At 36.7% G+C, this 23,210-nt stretch overlaps 1 protein-coding gene across 1 annotated transcript in view; it reads right to left on the bottom strand.

The window, feature by feature from the left end:
- The window catches only part of GPC5 (glypican 5), a 1,430,236-nt gene that overhangs the window by 449,159 nt on the left and 957,867 nt on the right, over nt 1-23,210 (bottom strand). The gene's annotated exons all lie outside the window — the stretch shown is intronic.

Here is a 23,210-nt window from a genome sequence, read left to right as displayed (position 1 = left end):
TACAGAATGCACTCCCCTCTCTCCATGCTCTCTAGGGGCTGTCCTATGATACTGCCCTCTGTCCCTTTTATTCCACATGGACTTCTCTTCACAATTAGAGATGCAATCTATCTAGTTTGTCTGGTTAATACTGCCATTTTAGTTTGTTATATCTTTACTCGTGTTAAAAGAGTACCACTGCAATTTTTGGTACAGCATTTTAAAATTGCTACACTCTCCACCACATTGTTTCTCAACCTAAAAACGTGAAAAATCAATCATCCTGGTAAATTGTTCTGAGAACAAGCACTGAAACTTATTCATATCTACATTTCTAGCAGTGCCAGATGGTACAATGTATGAAACATAGAAGTTGCACAGGATTTTGAAAAACTTTTTCCTTCCCCTGCTTCTGAAATCCAACTCCTCTATTGATTTCTAGTTCATCTTGAATGTAAGAATTGTGTTGTATCAAAAGTCTACATATCTGAATAATATTTCTCTTCCAGATAATACCTACTATATATTCATTCCTGCTATACCTGTGTAGAGATTTCAGAATTCATAATGCCAATCTCATTATTCCTCCAATTTTCCCAATATGCCAGACCTTTGTACTTGATTTTCTTGCTTACAGAGCTGGAAACACAAAGTCGATCACCTGGACTCCATTAGTACCCTCAAGGCCTTTTTTTTTTTAATTCACTTGGTCCTGCACGTAGATCAGCAGTGCTTTCCCTTGCAATTGGTTATCTCTCCATTTTCCTCAGAGACTGTTCAGAGCTGCTACTTTTCTCCATACTCCTCCCTTCTTCTTTTACCCAGAGATGATCACCTATATTCATTATTTTAGAAGTTTGAAGCCACTGTGCATGAAAGCCACCAACAACTCCCAACTCCACCACCCACGAGATGCTACCTGTGGGTATTTCAATGTTGCTTTCCCTCCAGTATTTGAGGGTAAGGTCCATTCAGTGTCACCCTGCCTGTAATAATTTTAATCCTGCTCACTTTTGATTCTTCCTGCACTTAGCTTTTCAGTGATTTGTCTCTCCTGAGTCTTCGTCTCTTTTTCTACGGATTCTTTCCCCTTGGAGCAATTTATACTCTATATCCTTGATCTCTGCCTCCATCCCTCCATCATTAAATCTTCTTTTTCACTTGGCCCTTGGATGCCAGATGTTTCCACAGTTCTGTTCTTCTCTAACTTTCATGTTTTAATTAGGTGATGTCATCTCCAACCTATAAATAAACAACTTTGAAATCTCTATCTCTAGCTGTGACAAAACTCATGAATTCTAGGTGTATATGTCCAAGGGCTAATTGGCTAAAGCCATCTAAAGTATGTAAAATACCTGAAAATGAAATTATTTCTGCCTTTTTTTTTCATTCCATCAAAAAATTACTCATTCTCTTTGTTCTTTCTCTTAAGGACCATCTCCATTTACAAGCCAATGCCTAAAGCAAGAAATTCTAGGACAGTGATTGACTACTATCTTTTCCTTTAAAGACTTCAGGAAGATTTTAACATAACTTCTTTTCTTAGCTTCATTTTTAACTATCATTTTTCAAGAATCCTATATTCAGGTGTTACTGTTGATAAAACACATTTTTTACATAGGCGAGGAAAATACTGATACCTAGAGACAAATGATTTGGGTTTTTTTGTTTTTTTGTTTTTTTGTTTTTTAATATATCCTGGGGACCTTCTGAAGACTATAGGCTTTGGGACAGAGAGACTGTATCTTAGAGCCAACTGTGTTCCTTGGTAAAACTTAATGAAGTTTGTCTTCAAGTACCTTGTGTAATGAGTCTACATTCTAGTCTTACTTTACTCTCAAGGTTGCCATTTCCTGAATCCCTGTATCACCTTAAATCTGCTACATAGAAAGAGCGAGATAACCCAAGGGGGAGAATTGGACATTATCTTATAAATGTGTGCTTTTAAAAAGGGTCATCAGGGCACCTGGGTGGCTCGGTGGGTTAAGCCGTTGCCTTCAGCTCAGGTCATGATCTCGGGGTCCTGGGATCGAGTCCCGCATCGGGCTCTCTGCTCAGCAGGGAGCCTGCTTCCTCCTCTCTCTCTCTCTCTCTCTGCCTACTTGTAATCTCTCTCTGTCAAATAAATAAATAAAATCTTTAAAAAAAAATAAAAAAAAATAAAAAGGGTCATCATTAACCTTTCAGTACATAGCTAGTGTTTTGCATGCATCAGGACTACTCAAGTATACTCCTTTGATTCTAGCAACCACTTGAAGCTGATATGTTTTCCTAAGTCTTCTTCAGTTTGGAGTACACCCACACTATACCACCGAATCATACTTTGTCAAAATCACCAGTGAGTCCTTTGTTGCTACATCCATTCCACTTAGTCTTCTTTTGCTCAACTTCCCTGTAGAATTTGAAAAGGTTGGCTACTCCCTCCAAATTTGGAAACTTTTGAAATTCTCATTTCCTTGTCTTGCTTAATTGCGAGTGTCCTAGTTCTTCTTTGTCTAGTGTCTGTTCTGTGTTCTCTTTCTTGAGCCACTTCTGAAGTGGAGATGTTAGTGGACCTGGGGATGATGTCTTAGATCTTCTCTTCTCATGCTACATACCCTCCCTAGGAGACAGCTTTCAATTCCAGTGAATCTAATTAACCTTAGGTACTAATCGTTGTCAGTTATCTCCAGCCTAGATCTCTCATCTGAACTCTAACACACCCAACTGCATAATAAACACCTACATTTTGCTGTTTTAAAATGATTTCAATTTTTTCATATCTAATATAAAGCTACTCATTTCTTCCCCATGCTGGCATTTCTTCCCCATCCTTATTATAGAAATAGCTTTTCATCTCCCAGTGGCTCAAGCCAGAAACCTAGGCATCATTCCTGACTTACTTTCCCCTTCATACCAGTGTCTAGTTAACTACCAACCTGAAAATTCCCTCAGTATATCCATTTATAGACATAGCTTCATGTCACAACCATGTAACACAGTAACAATCATCTCCCACCCAGAGTTATATCTCCTGATTTTGTAACTGGTCCCATTTCCTCAAATGTTATGCCTCTCAGCTGTTTTGAATACTGCAGCCAGGGTAACTTTTAAATACACATTTGATCAGGTAATACCTTTGATTAAAAAACTTAAATGTTTTCCCATTGTTCTCCCTTTCTCCTGATGCTAGCCATCTGTGACTACTCTCTCCTCTGCAAATATTGAAAACTATGTTATCCATGCTTAAGTTGAACTTATAAGGAAAGCATTCCTTATCATCTTACTCCTTTTGCTTTGAACACCACCCCACCCTTTTACCCTACAATGGTCTTCATTGACTGACTAAATCCTAGTATTTCCTCCAAGACACAACTTATAAAATGGGGTTGGGAGTTCCACTGACATGCTTGTATGTACATTATGGCTCCTTATATAGTTCATCCTTTATTGTATATCCCCTTCATTGAAGTGAGGATTTGTAGGAGTAGGAGCTGAGTTCGTTTTACTTATTTCATTCCCAGCACCTGGCACCTGCAGGAGGCAAAATTCTAAGAATGACTCCCATGACACATAACCCTTGATGATCTCTACCCCTCGAGGGTGGGTGGAATCTAACATCATTCCAGCATCCTTCCCAACATCATTCCCTGCTTATATTACATTATAAGGTAAAAGAATTAAGGTTGGTAATCAGTTGATTTCAGGTTAATCGAAAGGAAGATTATTTCTATAGGTTCACTCCAATCACATGAACCTCTAAAAGCAGAAGGTGTTTAATATTGTCATAGAAGAGTTTATAGTAGAAGAGAGAATCAGAAGAGGATTCCAGCCAATACTGCTGACAGCTTGAAGGAACTTGGATGTGCATTTTTTTGGTATGACCTACAAGTAAGAGCTAGCCTAGCTAATACCTTGATTTTATTCTGTGAGACTTTAGCAGAGAACCCAATTAAGACTACTTGGACTTTTGACCTAAAGAACTATGAGATAATACATGGGTATTGTTTGATGCCACAAAGTTTGTGCTAATTTGCTATGGCAGCAATAGAAAACTAACACAGCATGCTTCCTGAAACAGTTGGGACTCGATAAATTATGGAATAATGGAATGCAACTTTAATGCAGCTTTAAGAGTATAATAAAAGAGTTCTAAACTATTCTGTTCTTTGAAGTACAACTGTATTTTTGAAGGTATAATATGTACATTGTTTTTAAGTTAATAATGGATTCATTTTTAAGGTGATTCATTTGATGTTGTCCGTGTATTTTAAGCCGTGTCTCTAGGCTGAGAGCTTCTCAATAGTAAACTACATTTAACAGGTCTATTATAAGAGATATATAATACATCCATCAAAAATAAAGACTCCAATATCAGCACTGTTATTAGTAATTCAATGAAAGATCTAGTATTCAAAGCTTGCCATTTGTTTCAAAAGGGTTGATTCTATTGATGTCTTTGTCTCCCACAAACATCCCTGGGTGACAGCCTTAGTGTTTGTGTTTTGGCTTGCCATTCTTCCCAGAGGCAACTCTTAAATCTTTGTCAGAGCAATGTAGAATGTCTGCTTATTCAAACCAAGTGTTCAAACCACCTGCTGTTCTTGGATTGTTGTTTGATTGCTGGCATTTATTTCTCTTTGAGTTTTCATCTACTAAGAAAATATTTCCTACAATAAGAAGGAAAATAAAGCTATAAATTCCTGCCCTGTTTTTTATCATATTTTCCCTTTAACTAATTAAGGTTATTTAGAGAAGCTTTTCAAAGAAAAACCTAGATGAACCTTTGAAATACTCATTGTGTTGATTCATTTAGATTTTTGTTGAAAACTTCCGGTCAGGCACAGTGTTGGACCTTGGAATAAAAGGATAAATTAGTCACAGTGAACATCGTGTATTGAATAATCTCATACAAAATTGATCTCAATGCAAAATCAAGTAGCAGATACGCATTCATCTAGCCAACATAAACTAAATACTAGAAGATAAAAGCTCTGCCTTATGAGTGGTTTGAGTAGATTATTAGTTCAAAAAGAATGTGGATAGAATATTGCTAAGTTGAAACCTGAGGAAGAGCAGTCTATAAATTAGAATAAAGATTTGTGAGTTATAACTGGGATGAGGAAGTAATGCCCCTTAAGTGTCCTGTAGACTGGAATATAGGAAGGAGAAACTGGGAAAGTCCTGTCAAGAACAGTGAAGAAGGGCTCCCTGGGTGGCTCAGTGGGTTAAGCCTCTGCCTTCAGCACAGGTCATGATCTCAGGGTCCTGGGATCGAACCCTGCATCAGGCTCTACTCAGCAAGGAGACTGTTTCCCCCTCTCTCTCAGCCTGCCTCTCTGCCTACTTGTTATCTCTGTCTGTCAAAAAAAATAAATAAAATCTTTAAAAACAAAACAACAACAACAAAAACAAAACAAACAAATAAATAACAGAAAAAAAAACAAATGTGAAGAAATAGAGCCTGTCTATTGAGAGCTACAAAATTAGCCTGCCAGAGTTTCATGGATCCTACAAGACTGCTGATGAGCTAGATGCAGTGAGAAAAGGGATTTTTTCTTTTCACAAATGCCATATGAATGAGCCAATCCTGTTACAGCTGTAAAGGCATACATATTTATTTGTACACACAAAACACTCATTCGTATACTGGATTGTGTAATACTGGAGATAGGTTTTTCCAAATAGCCCCAGAAGCTTTAGCCATAGGGAATACATTATGTCAGTGGTACCACAAGCAAAATAAGTTTTTACACAAAGTAAAATCCCGGGGACACCTGGGTGGCTCCATCGGTGAAGTATCTGCCTTCAGCTCAGGTCATGATGCCAGGGTTCTGGGACTAAGTCCCTCGTCAGGCTCCCTGCTCAGTGGGGAGTCTTCTTTTCCCTCTCCCTCTCCCTGCCACTCTGCCTGCTTTTGCAGTCTCTCTCTCTCTCAAATAAATAAATAAAATGTAAAAATAATAAATAAATTAATCTCAGGCCACATTTCCAGCAATGTTGAGAGATGATATAGTGATTAGAATCTTATTTGACCCAGGGCCAAAAGGAATCACTGTAATACCAGCATAATGACAGAATATTCTAGACTCAATTTAAATGAACTGATATCTTCATAAGATAAAATATTCATTTAAGCATGTGAATATTTAGTTAAAGAGATCACTTAAATTTAGGATGCTGATGGTTCCAACATTACATTTAGAAAATTAAGTGCTATATCAATTTTTTTTTTAATATTTGTATTTGACAGAGAAAGAAAGAAAGGATGAGTCTAGGAAGAGAAGCAAGCTCTGAGCTGGGCTCAGAGCCTGACATGGGGCTTGATCCCAGCACCCGAGAGATCATGACCTGAGCTGAAATTGGACTTAACTGATTGAGCCATCCTGGTATCCCATGAAGTGCTGTATTTTAAAGGTACCAAATGTGAATCCTGAGTTACTTTTTTGTTAAGTGCCTTAAATGCCCTGGATATGTTCTTCCAAGTTTAGCCTATTTCTAAACTTCCTGTTCAGACAATATTTTGATTAAATATGCACGATCTTCTCTGATGTACCTGTGTTCACAAGCCCAAACTCTCATACATATAGTCACCAAGAAGATGATTGACCAAACTAATGATATTTGGGTCTTTTGTTCTTTTTCCATTCCTTCATAATTAGTGCCCAGTGGTGACTTCTGTCCCTCCTCCCCAGTTTGCCCATGACTCAGTTCTCCTTTCAGACATTTCTAACATTGTCTCTATGAAGCCTTTCTTCTCACCATATTTCTGAAAGGATGCCAGTCCCTTTTAAAATTCTCCAATGAGTAAAAAATAAATAAATACATACATAAAATAAAATAAAAATATTCTCCATTAAGTCCATTTTCTTACTCTTCAGAACAGTCATCTTTTTTCTTTGACAAAAAGTTTCTTTCTGGGACGCCTGGGTGGCTCAGTTGGTTAAGCAGCTGCCTTCAGCTCAGGTCATGATCCCAGCGTCCTGGGATCGAGTCCCACATCGGGCTCCTTGCTTGGCAGGGAGCCTGCTTCTCCCTCTGCCTCTGCCTGCCACTCTGTCTGCCTGTGCTTGCTCTCGCTTCTCTATGACAAATAAATAAATAAAATCTTTAAAAAAAAAATTCTTTCTGCTATTTTCAATCTCTTTTTAATATTTTTCATTGTTTTTGAGAAACTTTCCAAAGTAGTTATGTTTTTAATCCTCTATCCTTCTTAGATTGCCAAAATACAATTACTTATGTGTTTAGAACAGTTATTCCCTTTTTGTCTTGATTCATAGCCTATATTCACTATCAAAATAAATCACAATAAAAATATGGGAGATTATAATGTATATTCTTTAATTTTTCCCAGATTTGAATTGGATAAATTTAGTTTAATGGTAACACCAATACTCAAAACTCTTTGTATCTGTTTGTATATAGTTAATAGGATCTCTTGGAAAGATAATTCAGTAGCTCCCTCCCCATGGAGACCCATCATCCTAACTCAGATTAACAAAAAGTGACCTTAGTAAAGTGTTTAATATCTCTATGCCATGGTTTTATCATTTCCCAATGAAGGACTTAATATCTTTAGAGATCTAACTTTAATTTTTTATCATACTATAAAAGTACTTTATCTCTAAGGTATTTACTTTGAATGTTTTCAACCACTACAGGAGCAAATTTAGGCTAAAATAGGAATATTTAAAGTACCATTCTGGGGTGCATAGGTGGGTCAGTTGGTTAAGCATCTGCCTTCAGCTCTGGCTGTGATCCCAGGACACTGGGACTGAGCTCTGCATTGGGTTACCTACTCCGAGGGGAGTCCACCCCTCCTTCTCCCTCTGCCCCTCTCCCCTGCTCATGCTCTCTCTTTCTCTCTCATGCTCTCTCAAATAAATAAATAAAATATTAAAAAAAATAAAGTACCATTCTGTCCTCATATTATGAGATGTATAGTACATTAATAAGATCTGGGGGAAAAAAATCATCCTGATTATAAGCCATTTTCCCAACATTTTTTTCTGTTACAGATCTGAAAATGTATTTTTCTCTTAACCAAGGGAGATGACTCTTTCTTTTTCCAGTGTGGAGGGCCAAAACTAACTGATAAAAACCTTTCCTAAAGATAGTTAACTTCCACTTCAACGGAACTGGGAAGTTGTTTATCAATCCTCTGTTCTATATGTAAAGAAGAGTCATTTCTTACAGGTAGTCATGGTGGTCTAAATCCCCATTATCAGCCATTACTAACTTTATGTTTATATATTAGAAATGTGTTGTCCAATGTGAATCACCTAGTTGTAATTATTCTACATTTAAAGTAAAAAACTGCGGTGCCTGGGTGGCTCAGTGGGTTAAAGCCTCTGCATTGGGCTCAAGTCATGATCCCAGGGTCCTGGGATCGAGCCCCACATTGGGCTCTCTGCTTGGTGGGGAGCCTGCTTCCTCCTTTCTCTCTGCCTGCCTCTCTGCCTACTTGTTATCTCTGTCTGTCAAATAAATAAATAAAATCTTAAAAAAATATATAAAGTAAAAAATTCTGTGGTAGTGTACTGAATTCCACTAAAAGCTCACTTAACACAAGTTTTAACCTGTATACCCATGATCAATTATAAAATTGTTAGCATTATTGTTATTATTATTATTATTATTATTTACGTCTTCATGTGAGAAGAGTCTGGGGAAGATGAAGGAGTTGGAGGATCATGAGCTCACCTCCAAGGACACACTGAGACAACAGCTACATATAATGTGACTTAATCTGAAAATAACCTGAATACTCATAAAATAGATCTTCCACAGCTAAAAACAAAGAAAAGGCCAGATAGAGAATGGTAAGAGAGCAGAAATGCAGTAGAAAACCCAACTCCCATCAGTGGTAATCCAAAAGTAGAAGGAGTATCATAGGCATGGAGGTCCTCCCTGAGAATTGAGGGGATCAACAACAAAGGATCTCAACAGAAAGTTGAGTCTGGCTTTGAAATCAGTGGGGCTTAAGTCTGGGAGAGCCAAGGAGCTTTAGTAAACCTAGACTCTGCTCTTAGTGACACTGTTGTATGACATTCAGTTCAAGATACAGGACAGAGACGACAGTCTTAAAAGCACCTGGATTATATAAAAAGGACATTTATTGATTAAATTAGAGCATGTGCTGGAGGAGCAGGACCTCTAGGAGCCTTCTCCAGGAACAAAAAACCTGGTGGGTTCCATTTTTCTAATCTTCCTTTAGCCTAGCTGGTTGGATCTTTGTGGTCTTTGTGGGAGCCAGCTCTGACACTTTCCATGTTGGTAACACGTCTCTACCTTGCTAGTACAGCTTGCCTTCCTCTGCTGACCCACACCACTTAATATAGTTACCCAGCAGGCTACCCTCTAAAACAAGACCTGCCCTGGGTAGGGGGTCGTCAGTCCCATCAATCAGTGTGCCTGCAACAGCTATACTCTGAAAACTGCAAGACACTGATGAAGAAATTTAAGATCACACAAAGAAATGGAAAGACATCCCATGGTCAAAGATTGGAAGGACAGATATTGTTAAAATGTCTCTACTACCAGAAAGCAATCTATATATTCAATACAAGACACCTATGAAAATATCAACAGTGTTTTTCACAGAACTGGAAAAAATATCCTAAAATTTATATGAAACCACAAAAGATCTGAAATAGCTAAAGCAATCTTGAGAAAGAACAAAGCTGAAGGTATCACAGTCCCAGATTTCAAACTATATTACAAAGCTATAGTAATCAAACAGTATGTTGTTGGCACAAGAATAGACCTGGAGATCAATGGAATAGTATAGAAACCCCAGAAATAAACCTATGCCTATATGGACAATTAACCTATGACAAAACAGGCAGGGAAATACAATGGGAAAAAAATCTTCAATATATAATATTGGGAAAACTGGACAGCTACCCACAAAAGAATGAAATGGGAGTACTTTCTCATACCATACACAAAAATAAACTCAAAATGAATTAAAGACCTAAATGTAAGATCTGAAACAAAAACAAACAAACAAACAAACAAAATCTAAGAGAAAACACAGGCAATAAATTCTTGGATATTGGTCTTAGCAATATTTTTCTGGGGCCTCTCTTCAGGCAAGAGAAACAAAACTAAAATAACCAGTTAGAACTACATCAAACTAAAAAGCTTTGCATAGCCGAAAAAAAAAATCAACAAAATTAAAAGGCAACCACAGAATGAGAGAGATATTGCAAATGATATATCCACGAAGGGATTACTATCTAAAATACATGAAGAATTGGAACTCAAAACAGAACAAAATAACCAACAACAACAAATAGTCTAATTAAAAAAATCAGCATAGGAACTAAAAAGACATTTTTTTTTTTCAAACTAGACATAGAGGTGGTCAACAGAAACATGAAAAAATACTCAACAATACTCAACATCATTCATCAGGGGAATATAGATCAAAATCACAATGAAATACCATCTCACAGCCAACAGAATGGGTAGTATCAAAAAGACAAAAATAGTAAGTTTGACAAGGATGTGGAGGAAAGGAAACTCTCTTAAACTGATGATGGGAAGGCAAAGTGGTGCAGTCACTATGAAAAGCAGTATTGAGGTTCCTCAAAAAATTAAAAATAGAACTCCCATATCAGAGGCATCTGGGTGACTCAGTTGGTTAAGTGCATGACTCTTGATTTTGGCTTGGATCATGATCTCAGAGTCGTGAGATCGAGTCCCATTAATGGTTCTACACTCAGTGTGGAGTCTACTTCTCTCTCCCCCTTCCTGTGCCCCTCCCTTGCTCATGCGCTCTCTCTCAAAATAAATAAATAAATGAAACCTTACCAAAAAAAAAAAATCGAACTCCCATATGATCTAGGAATACTACTTCTGGGTATTTACCTGGAAAAAAAAATTAAAAAACACAAACAAAAAACCAAAGCACTGTTTTTAATAAATAAATGCACCCCTGTGTTTACTGCAGTATTATTTACAATAGCCAAACTATGGAAGCCGCCCAAGTTTCCAACAGTAAGTAAATGGATAAAAATCTGGTACACACACACCCACACACCCACACACACACACACATGGGAATATCACTCGGCTATTAAAAAAAAATAATAATATCTTGCTATCTGTAACAACAGGGATGGACCTAAAAGGTATTACGGCTAAATGCAGCAAGTTAAACAGAGAAAGACAATACCTTATGACTTCATTTATATGTGAAATCTCAAAAACAAAGCAAATGAACAAACCACCCCAGAAATGGACTAAAATACAGAGAACAAATCGGTGGCTTCCAGAGGGGTGGCGGGCTGGTGGCAGGGGATTGGGAGGGGTAAGTGAAGGAGATTAAGAGGTACAGACTTCCAGTTATAAAACAAATAAGTCGCAGAGATAAAAAGTACAGCAGAGGGAACACAGTCAATAATATTTTAATGACTTTGTATGAAAACAGATGGTAACTACACTTACTGGGGTGAGCATTTTGTAACTGCTGAATCACTGTGCTATATACCTGAAACTGATATTGTATGTCAGCTCTACCTCAATTAAAAAAAAAAAATCTTCATGTGATGACAGCATTATTCAACTGATTTTCAAAAATGAAAGCTAAATGCTACTGGTTTCAATTAACATGGAACGAAATAAAACTTTATAAATATAAAAACCTGCATGTTTAAAGAAATATCTTAAAGGCATGTTAATTACACCATTTAATCAGGAATTTGGGTATGAAAAACTATTATATACATTATGCAAAACATATGCCACTTTCTTACTATCATTTTATCGAAACTTGAGAAAAAAAATAAGATCAAAGATGCATAAGAGATAATCAGTAAAGATTTCTGGTAGTTGGGGTGCCTGGGTGGCTCAGTGGGCTAAAGCCTCTGCCTTCAGCTCAGGTCATGATCCCAGGGTCCTGGGATCGAACCCCACATAGGGCTCTTTGCTCAGCAGGGAGCTTGCTTCCCCCCTCTCTCTGCCTGCCTCTCTGCCTACTTGTGATCTCTGCCTGTGAAATAAATAAATAAAATCTTAAAAAAAAAAAAAAAAGATTTCTGGTAGTTTAGCTTCAAGCATAATCATTTGCAACATAAACCTCATACTAAACCTCTTGTTGACTGGAAATAGAAATGAGAAGACCTGGATCCCCACCTTGCCTTTGCTGTTAAATCACGGTGTGACACTTGCATTAATTTGCACCCTTAAGGACAAGTGTTTTGGTTTTTGTTTTTTGTTTTCCTCACCAATAAGATAGGCAGGATCTCTAGAGCTGTTTCCAAACTTAGACTCGGGTTTCAGTTAAAAGTTTTAGATTAGAAATCCAGCATGTCCTTAAATTATTATCTGATTTAATTCCATCTTCATTTCCCCACAAACTACTGACTAATCTTGGTCATCTTAGCAGAGTGAGAAAATTATTCTGTCTTACAAAATCTAATTGACACCCAGTATGCCCTAAAATATTTCTTACAGTTTCCTTTGTGACGCATTTATACTGGAACAGCCCTCACCTTATAAAGCACAGGAACATCCTCAGGAACATTGTTCCCCACCTAAAGACTATCCGGAAAACAAAAACAAACAAACAAACAAAAAACCCCTTTCTCTTACCTTTTATATTAAGAGTTAGCCTTAACTAGTATAACCAAAATATTAAAATCTGTAATACAGAACAAAACATATAAAATATCAAGAAGGAGACAAAAGTCAGGACTAGATCCCAGAGACAGTTGCTCAGCAAAACTGATAGTTCCTGTCCCCATATTTAACAGAGTATATTTCAAAAAAACAGCCACATGCTCTTTTTAGAATTGGGTATCAACGTTCCTCCCAGGAGAACAAGGTTGAATTTGGTCCACCCTGAGAATACAAAGTGAATGATAAGTTTGTGATTTTCAAGGCAAGGTTATAACAAGAGATTCAGCTTCAGCCTGGAGCTCTAGGGCTTTGATCTTGGAAGCCAGGCACCAAGCTGTGAAGAAGCAATGGGCCACAGGACAAGAGCACATGGCCGTGTGTGTGCTGACAACCACAACGAAGGCTAGTCACCAGTCTCCAGATCTGAATGAGCAGGCATTCAAATGTCTAGGCTGCGGCCACCAACTCACTTTCAGCCTTCGAGTCTTCCCAGCTGAGGTTCCACACATCATGAAACATACTGTTTTCTACAGCCTGTCCAAACTTTAAGTCACAGAATCTATAAACAGAATAAAATATTCATTATTTCATACCAGTACACTTGGGGTGTTATGGTATGCGGCAAAAGATAACTCAAGCACACTGCAGTACTCAATTGATGTTTTTTGTTTGTTTGTTTGTTTGTTTTTCTCATTTCTACCAAATGGGATATGGATTTGTGGTCATTCTACTATGGGGGATTCATAACACACAGTTTTATTTCTCATGTTATAAAGGAAGTTCAAGTAATACTACTGACTTTACCACGTGATCATCTTTATGCCTGTTCATTAAAGTACAATGATATTCATTAAAGCATCATTTTATGTAAATTATTAATTACTCATCAAAGCTCATTAATATGTTAATAGTATATTGATTTGCTTTCTCAAACTTAATCCTGTTGCCTGCCAAAGGCTCTATCAATAATAACCAATCAAGGGGCGCCTGGGTGTCTCAGTGGGTTAAAGCCTCTGCCTTCGGCTCAGGTCATGATCTCAGGGCCCTGGGATCAAGCCCCACATTGGGCTCTCTGCTCTGTGGGGAGCCTGCTTCCCCCGCCCCCTCTGCCTGCATCTCTGCCTACTTGTGACCTCTGTCTCTTAAATTAAAAAAAATATAAAAATAAAAATTAAAAAAATAATAACCAATCAAGATTTCTTCATTCTGGCTTTAGTTTCTCAACTTATGAAAGTGGATTTTTTCTCCTTATGGAAGTGGACTCTCCAATCCATTTAAAATATCAACTGCCCTCAAAATTCACAAGGAAATACTCTCTTCTAGGTTCCTATGTCAGGGCCTCATACTTTTCTCTCTGCTTCATCTTGAAATTTCACTCCCTAACCTCTCCCATGTCTATCTGATCCCATGTGGAACCAATTCCCTCTTCACGATCGTGTTGGATCAAGTAAATCTCCTGACTGTCCATCTCACTGTTCTATTCCTCCATTCAGGAGTTCCTCCTTCTCCCCTTTGAGCTGAGGACTCATTGTTCATTGAAAAGAAGCTTCTACAGCTTCATGAACATCAAAATATTTATAAGGGGCTGATATTGAAATACAGAGATAAAACAGCACTATACAAATCCAGGGTTTTTTTTTTCTTAGTTGAAATATTAAAAAATAATGTGTAGATGAAAGTGAATTAAGAGTTTAAGAATTTATTTTACTTTTTTAAAAGATTTTATTTATTTATTTGACAGACAGAGATCACAAGTAGGCAGAGAGGCAGGCAGAGAGAGAGAGAGGAGGAAGCACGCTCCCTGCAGAGCAGAGAGCCCAATGTGGGGCTTGATCCCAGGACCCTGAGATCATGACCTGAGCCAAAGGCAGAGGCTTTAACCCACTGAGACACCCAGGCGCCCCAAGAATTTATTTTAAAAGTGGAATCCAACCTGCTAATATCATTAAGATAGTTCAAACAACAAAAAACAGCCTTTTCACTGATGAATGAATAAAGAGATTTTAGCTTTGGCATTTATGTTTATTTATGTAACTTCAGCCTGTATCAGAAAGATGGCAGAGTGCCATCAGCAACTATTAATTATTTAGAGCTTTCTATATTTTAGACATTTGATTAGGTATTATGTCTTCAATATTTTTAATGCTTATAACAATGCTACAATGTAGATCTCAAAATGCTGTTCTTCCAGATAAGAAAACTGAGACCTAAAAACATTAAGTAGCAATCTAAGATCAAAAGACTATTATATTCATTTATAGTTAACTCAGAGTTACTGTTTCTTTCACTTCAACAGATTTCCTCCTCCCCAGCTAAGTACAGCCACAAAAACAATCCCATTTCTTTTTAAGATCATAGCATTTTTAACATGTAAAGACACTGTTCTTCCAGTTTGTCAAGATACAATTTCTAAAAGGCTTATTGAGAAGTATTATGTATTTAACCAAACATTAACAATAATATCAGTCTGATGTTATTTTTATTAATAATATAGAATGATATGGTATGGTATGATTCTTACTACATTTTTTAAAAGATTTTTATTTATTATTTATTTGAAAAAGAGAAGAGAGAGAATACCAGCACAGGGAGAGGGAGAGGGAGGGGGAGAACCAGACCCCCTGCTGAGTAGAAAGCAGGGATGTGAGGCTCAATCCCAGGACCCTGAGAGCATGACCAGAGCCGAGGGCAGATGCTCAACCAACTGAGCCACCCAGGTGCCCCTGTAGTTCATTATTTATTTAAGCATACGTGTGTGTGTGTGTGTGTGTGTGTGTGTGTTTAGTGCCTGGTGTACATTTAGTCACTCACCTACAGAGCCTTTTACTTAAGCCTATATTTAGACAATATGTTGTCAATAAAAAGTAATTCTAAGCTACATTTTAAAATACCTTATTTAATATCTATATCTCAGTTCTTAAAGATCCTCAGAAAAAAAATTTATAGCCCTAGGACACATTATTCAATCACATTTTTCAACAATGACCTCAATATTGCTAGACAGAATGTCTACACATCATTTTTACTTTCACACTTTGGTTTTTCAGGATGTCATTTCATAATTTTACCTCTCTCCCCAAATCTTTATCTGACTAATTCTTGAGAACCTCATTCATGTGTAACTTGTTTTTGGAGACACGTCTCAGGTTCATTACTGCCTGGAGATAGGTGTCATTCTTTGCTGTTTCTAAACCATTTCTTTCCCCTTACTCTTCCCAAACCTCCTCCTCCCTTAAGAATACAAAGCATCGGGCAGCTCTTCCTTGGTGATAAAATATATTAGCCTCCCATTCACTTATTTATAATTCACTTAGTAATTGTGTCTAGTTTTCCTATTTTATTCAACTTTATGCCTGTGTTAACTATTGAAGACCTCAGTATTCATATAGAGAATTGTCTGGCATCTTGATCTCTCAGCTCTTGATACCCTCACCTTCAACGACCTTTCCTTCCACTTCTTATCACTCATGAACTGTCATCCCCCAAAATGCTACTAGCTCTGTCATCATGATCTCAAACATCACTGTGGGGTCAACATTTCCTATTTTCCATCTTATGTACTATGCAATATTCCCATTCACTAGGTCTCTTATCTCATCAAAACCTTCAATCCATTAATGCTAGCATTTCTTCTATTATCAGATGATAACCTTACCTCCCAATAGATGTGATCATATAGGACAGCCTCTTCTTTTTCCAACTAATTCCTTAGTTTAGTTGTCTATGTGTCCACATGTCCTACCTTCCCCTGAGGTTCTAATGGAAAATTTGTCCTGATTTTCATCTCTGTCCCGAATCCCATATCTTTTCACCTTCTCAGTGCCTTTGCTTTGATGAATATCCTAGTTTTTTTTCTTCCATCATACGTTCCCCTCATTCTGTGGTTCATTACCATCATCACATAAACATGTCTTAGTATTAATCATCTTAAAACATTCTTTGACTTATTTTCCCCTGGCTATACCTGATTTGACTATGAAAACAGATTACCCAAAGCAAAGGTTCTTGACAATTTCCCTATCCATCACTGCTTTCTTTAATAATCTTACCTAGTCTAAAATTTTACATCTTATCTTTCTAATAATAACTACCAAATATTTTTGTTTATCCAGAATATCCTATGCGCTAGACTAAAACAAACAACAACAACAACAAAAACCCTCTCTATTTAATAACTTAGAGGTTGACATCTTATTTTTAATCAAACTCTTTGTTTCTTGATACTAAACCCTGTCCTTTCCAAATCTTCTCTAACTTTGTAGAAGATACCACAAGCTTTCTCAGGCTAAAAAACTAATGTATAAGTCAGCTCAGGCTACCATAGACAACATCCATATATTCAGTGGCTTAAACAACAGACATTATTTTTCTTACAGTTCTGAAGGCTGGAAGTTCAAGTTCCTTGGGTTTGTAGACATCCACTTTCTGACTATGTGCTAGAGAAAGAGAACTATGTGATCTCTCTTCTTATAGGGTACTAATCACATCATGAGAACTGTAAGTTAATTATCTCATCTAAACCCAATTATTTCTCAGAGGACCATCACCATATACTCTCACATTGGACATTAGGGCTTCAACATGTGAATTTGGGAGGATGCAATTTCAGTCCAGAGCACTGAAGTATATACCCTAACTTCCTCCTTTGCGGATTCTTTCTACAGTCAATTTACCTACAGATCCAATCACTTGTCACCATCTATTGCTTAGAGACCAGTTCAAGACACATAATTCATCTATGACATGGCAAAAGCCTTCTAAATAGTCTCCTTTCTGCTCCTATCTGTCTTCTCATTTGACTAGAAGTAACTTTGTAACTTCAGAGGTCAGTGTCCTAGTTTGGGTTGCTATAAGAAACCACCACAGATAGGGTGGCTTATTTCTCATAGTTCTGAGGCTGGAAGTCCAACATCAGGGTTCCAGCATGGCCAGATTCTGCTGAGAGCCTTTCTCCAAGTAGCAGACTACTAACTTCTTCTTGTATCCCCATAGAACAGAGAGCTCCTGGGGTTCCTTTTATAAGGACACTGATTCATTCATGAGGACTGTATCCTGAAGACTTAATTACCTCCCACAGGTTCCATACCTCCTAATAGTAGAGCCTAGGATTTCTTCTTCTTCTTCTTTTTTTTTTTTTTCTTATTGTGTTATGTTAGTCACCATACAGTGCATCATTAGTTTTTGAGGTAGTATTCCATGATACATTGTTTGCACATAACACCCAGTGCTCCATGTAATCCATGCCCTCCTTAATACCCATCACCAGGCTTAGGATTTCAATATATGAATTTGGGTGTGGGGGGACACAAACATCATGCTATTTCTGCCAGAGCAATCTTTTTAGATCCAGGCACGTTTTTCCTCTGCTAAAATCCTCCAACAGCTTCCCTGGCAACTTTCCTTCCCATGGCCTCACTTGTCTTTGCCGACAATCTATTTTACCTTATTTCCATTTTCTCTACACTGGCTTTTTCCAAAACTTGGTTATATTAATTTCTTCATATTTTAGCACTTCTTCATTTGTTACTCTTCTAGAAGTGGTTCTCCTGCAGACCCTTGTAAGGCTGTCTTGTGATGTAGGCCAAGTGTCTTCTCCTCCTCACAGAAGCTTCTCTGATGGACACCTTAAGCTAATGAAGCTGCTCTTCTAATGGCTCATGATAGATTGATCATGTTCTATTTACCCACTGCAGTCGTTATCTCAAATTTTGTTTGGTGTGTGCCTATGTGTTGTAAACAGAGCCTTCTTGAGAGTAGGAATGTGGTCTTTCTCAACATTTCATAATTAACACTTAGAACTGTGCCTGCACAAAGGAAGCCATTAATAAATATATTTGCTGACTGGTTGATTCTTTGTGATATATATATATATATATATATATATATATATATATATATATATATATTAGGATCCTCTAAACTACAGTCTCAGAGTATCTGAGTTTAATTGGTTTGGGAGAGAGAGAGGAAAAAATCAAAATTATACATTTATCAGACACCTGTTGCAAAGTAGTAGTCAACAAACACCACTAATTTCAAAATATTTTATATAATATCTTTGATGTTTTGCTTCCCATGTTAGGAAAGGTCACCATTTACTGTGAGAACTAATTTTTGCATTCATAGGCTTGAAAAAACAAATCCTAGGCCATAGAGTATTTCTAAAATGTTTTTTCTTTATAAAAAGATTTTCTACATATACTTAGTGCAAATTGCTCACGACTCCTTTAAGTCTTACGAATTGAGACTGTCTCATGAAATTTGTTACCCACCAATTAACCTGCCACTTTCAGCAGGCTTTACAGAAACTCCTCTAAAAAGGTGCCATTCTTACTATTTGGATTTTTCTGAATTTTTACTATCTTTCTAATTCAGTGATTCTCTTGTTTTCATGTGGATAAGAACCATCTGGGTACTCAAGAGAGAGGACACAAAAACAGGATATAAATAAACATTCTGCCTCATCCCCACATTTGCTCAGAAATCTACATTTTAAGTGAACATACCAGATGATTCCAATGCAGGTAATGCTGCATTTAATTCTCAAATAAAATCAATGAGATTGATTCTTTGAAGAGTTATCCTTTCTTAGTGGATGGCTGAATGGCAACAATTTGTTGGTAGCTGGTATCTTTAAAAGCATCCTATGCTGAGCGAAGTAAGTCAATCAGAGAAAGATAATTACCATATGATCTCTCTGATATGAGGAACTTGAGAGGCAGGGCGGGGGGTTTTGGAGGGTAGGGAAGGAAAAAAATGAAACAAGATGGGGTCTGGAGAGAAACAAACCATAAAAGACTCTTAATCTCATGAAACAAACTTAGGGCTGCTGGAGGGGAGAGGAGTGGGAGGGAGGGGTGGCTGAGTTATGAACAGTGGGGAGGGTATGTGCTATGGTGAGTGCTGTGAAATGTGTAAGCCTGATGATTCACAGACCTGTACCCCCAGGGCAAATAATACATTATATGTTAAATACATACATACATACATACATACATAAAACATTCTTTTCCCAATATAAGGAATGCATATTGTTTTAGAAAATTTGGAAAGTACTGAATAATATGCAGATGGTGACTATCACTGATAATCTTATGGCTACAGGTAACCACTGCTAACTTGGTAACACATTCCTTAATATAAATGCTTATCTATATTTTTATAAGCACATACAATATGCTAGGCACTGAATTAGGATACATATGTAAGAAAGATGAAAATGTATATGTTCTTGGGGCACCTGGGTGGCTCAGTGGGTTAAAGCCTCTGCCTTCAGCTCAGGTCATGATCCCAGGGTCCTGAGATGGAGCCCTATATCTAGCTCTCTGCTCAACAGGGAGCCTGCTTCCCCCTCTCTCTCTGCCTGCTTCTCTGCCTACTTGTGAACTCTGTCTGTCAAATAAATAAATAAATAAAAATCTTAAAAAAAAAAAAAGGTATATGTTCTCATACACACAGACATATATGTGTGTGTTATATAATTTCAATTGATGCTATGTCATCAACAATTCTTAATGGTTACAAAATATTTCATTGCATAGAGGACTACAACTTTTAAAACTATTCTAGTGTTCAATATTTAGGATGCATAAAAAACACCTTTCTGGATAATAATTCTGGATTACTTTTATATAGATATTTCTTAAAAGTGCAGTTTACAGAACAATGGATAGACAACACACAGCAAATGGTTTGTAAAAAAAGTGCTAACAGTCTTCGCTTGCAGAGGCAATAATCTTTCAGGTTTCATATCCCTCTGGAGAAAAATATTGTAATTTTACAAAATTATTATAAAATTTAGATCTTAAAAGATCTCATTTATTAACAAGAATTTTACAGCCTTTTTAAAAGTTATTTTTAATTAATAATTTAAACATTAATATTTAATATTTTATATACTATTATTGCACTTGGTCAGTGGTACCAGATGGAGTTGTAGCACATGGCAGCTCTGATGCACCCATTTTTCATTTGTAGGAAATCTTAATGATTTTCTTAGTAACACGAAGGTATTTTCACACTTAACTATTTTCTTTAATTTTGAATGGCTTCATGGCAGATCTGCATATGAATTATTCTTTTAATCTTTCTTTTCATTTTAATATTATCCCACTGATATTATAGACAGAAAGTGCTTTATTTTATAGACTGTATGCTTCTGTTCTTTTTGGTCTTTAGGTTTTCAACTCTTAGCTTTTAATTCGCGAAGAATGTATTTATTTTAATGTATGAAGTTAGGACCTAAATTAGTTTATCCCCCAAAGCTAACCAATATTCTTTAAACCATTAATTGGCAATCCTAAATTATTCTTTCCTCATCTATGTAGATTATAGTAATCTTAGCACGTGCCGTGACGTTTTTTTAGCTAAAGATATATATTTGTTTGTTTAGAATTGTAATTTCACTAGAGAAAGCATGGATCAATAGGACCAATTACTACTGAGTAGCTACACAGGAACATTCCTAAATTCTACACTGAGGGTTGGAATGACTGAAGTCAATGTCAAGCCTTGTGTATGATATTTCCTACAGAAAAATGTCAAGTCATTAGGTAAACTGAGTAGAAAATATAATGTGACCAGAGATAACTCTAGGCTGTCACTATCAACTGATCATTGGAATATTTTGATGTTTCTTTTTATTTAAACTCATAGTTTCTGTGGTATATTTGAGCCAATGGTGATTAGACAGATATCTACTCCCTTAACTGAATATTTACAGGAAGTAAACCAGTGAGATAATTCACCCTTTTTGTAATTTATCTGGGAAATAAAACCAGTCAGAAGCAAGGTGGTATCAGGAGAGCCAGGAGTTGTGGGTGAATTCTGTAAAAGGACCAAGGCCCTGAGAGGAAGTAAGGATGGTTCAGGATATATCTTCCTTGTTCAAATAATGCTCTAAGAGTTGGTTGAGTTAGAATTATTTTCCCTAACAACACAAACAAATCAAAACGTGGCTCAACTCAGCCAAGATATGGTCGGAAACAGGAGATCCTTATAATTAGAACAGCAATAGTCATATCTGTTCTAAAAGTGACTATGAGACTCTCATTAAATGGGGCCAAGAATAAGAAAAAGAGGAGATGACATTGGGAAGCAAGACTACAAATTCTTATTCTTATTCTTTTGTATTAGTTTACATTGGCAGTAACAAACTCTGTTTTTGTTGACTAATAACACCTATTGTTGACAATACTCAATAAAACATGGAGGTGGGAAAAAATTGACACAGATTATTTGTAAACTCGTCAATTATTCTATCTTGGTAATTGGTTTAAATTTTTTAACCATCTTTTTCTGAGACAATGCTATTATATTCTAGATATCTTTTGGCAAATACACCCTCTATACTTAATTTTTCATAAGCAGTATTTGTTAGCAACCCAGGAGCTGGAGCAAAGAGAATTTTTATTGCTAATTGAGATCTTTGGTTCTATTTTTCACAAGATTTTAAAAGTAGGTGGGCTAGGCTTGCATTTCCAGGTTAATCAACTTCAAAGGTACATGTTACAAGATGACTTGACCCCCATGGAATTCTTTTTAAAAAATACTCTTAGTGACAACCAGCATTGATTTCCTTAATGAATGCCTCCCTCCTGAGGATTCTCTGGGCTTACTTCCAGTATACTACTGTTGTTAGCCATTTTCTTCCTATCACTGTCAGAGTTACCTGGTAGGTGTTTATTCATAATACTGTCAAACACCTTGTTCATGCTTTCACTCACTATTCACTCACTGCAGAGCCATTCGCCAGTCTATGTCAGAGCTAAGATCCAAATAGTTTGCTCCCCCAGAGAAATTTGTACATTTGCCTTTATTACATGATAAGAATCATAATGAATCATGTATTGATTCATGTATCAAACCTAGTTCAGTTATCTGGAGCAACTCATGTGTTGTTTATCAGTCAACTTCAAAGCCGTAGAGACCTCTCTGGTACAGATATTAAGTTTTTAAGTTAGTACATCTGACAAAATATTATATAGTCAAATTCATCCTTAAAAATCTCCTTTCTAGGTTCTACCCTGGAAACTGACCTACCATGTTTCAAAACTCAGACTCAACCCAACCAGTCTTTTCTCCAATGGTGAAAATGATTGTTATTTTATAAATAATTGTCAAGTATTTTTCATATACCTTCAGACTCCAAATCCACACTCTGCAGTAAGACGCTCTCACTATGAGAAGCAACCAGAAGTGAGTGGGCCCAGGTGCTGACCAGGATAGCAGTCTCACATCTTTCAACCAAACTCATTAGGAGGATTAGTAATCCAATTTCCTACATGGTTCAACTAGTTCTGTCCTGTGTTCTTCATATTCATGGCTCTCCTATAGTTTAATTCACTACAACAAGATAGAGATTTGAATCAATAGCATTATAACCTTTGTATAACTATGGTCTGTATGTATATCCATATTCCAGTTTTCTTATCTTTGATCTCCATCCGGGATTTACAGTTCCTGAATTTTTGATTTCTATTTATTTTCTGAATTGTATATATCATATGTGATCAATGCCGGGGCGAAAGTAGGTAAAGTATACAGAGTATACTGTTTTGTATGCAGCTATTCTATATATGTTCATTGGATTACATTAATTATCTTTGCTTGAAGGTAATATATCG

Source organism: Mustela nigripes, chromosome 15 (genome assembly GCF_022355385.1).
Source record: "Mustela nigripes isolate SB6536 chromosome 15, MUSNIG.SB6536, whole genome shotgun sequence".
Taxonomy (NCBI): Eukaryota; Metazoa; Chordata; class Mammalia; order Carnivora; family Mustelidae; genus Mustela; species Mustela nigripes.
Note: the sequence above shows the minus strand (reverse complement) of the source record. Positions and strands in the feature narration are given on the sequence as shown.